General features: G+C 34.9%; 1 protein-coding gene across 1 annotated transcript in view; it reads right to left on the bottom strand.

Moving 5' to 3' along the window:
* The window catches only part of LOC119593833 (crustacean calcium-binding protein 23-like), a gene marked incomplete at both ends in the record, with an annotated part of 14,005 nt that overhangs the window by 13,224 nt on the left and 326 nt on the right, over positions 1-455 (bottom strand).

The following is a 455-nucleotide window of genomic DNA, read 5'->3' as shown; positions in this document are numbered from 1 at the left end:
GTAAAGTATTCACAAATTTTCTCTGATATATTTTGTTCGAATTGCTACGTTCTCTCAACGCATTACGATCTATTTCTCTTTTTTTTATAAGTATAAGAATCTTAACTTCATCAGCTCACATGATTCATAACCAAAAAAAAACGTTCATATAATAATAAAAAAGAGGAAAAATAAAGATCAAAAATTTTAGTTTTCGACTTAAACCGCAACGAACCGGATCGGACGCGCAGCAAGGTAACTTTCCGCGCCTTTGAAATTATTAAGTAAAAAGGAACTTGGTGTCTCTAAGTGACGATTGTGAACGGATATTGACCAAAGGCTGCGTTAGAGTGGCACAAAGGCATGACCTATCTGATAAAATTCAAGTTTCTGGAGAGAGAGATGTCCGAATTTACAAGAACGAAGAATCTGCGTTCCGATTTTTTTGAAGGAAAGAAAATGGCATGCATCCTTAT

This window comes from Penaeus monodon, chromosome 32 (assembly GCF_015228065.2).
Source record: "Penaeus monodon isolate SGIC_2016 chromosome 32, NSTDA_Pmon_1, whole genome shotgun sequence".
NCBI classification, from domain to species: Eukaryota; Metazoa; Arthropoda; class Malacostraca; order Decapoda; family Penaeidae; genus Penaeus; species Penaeus monodon.
This window is presented reverse-complemented; position numbering and strand designations above follow the sequence as displayed.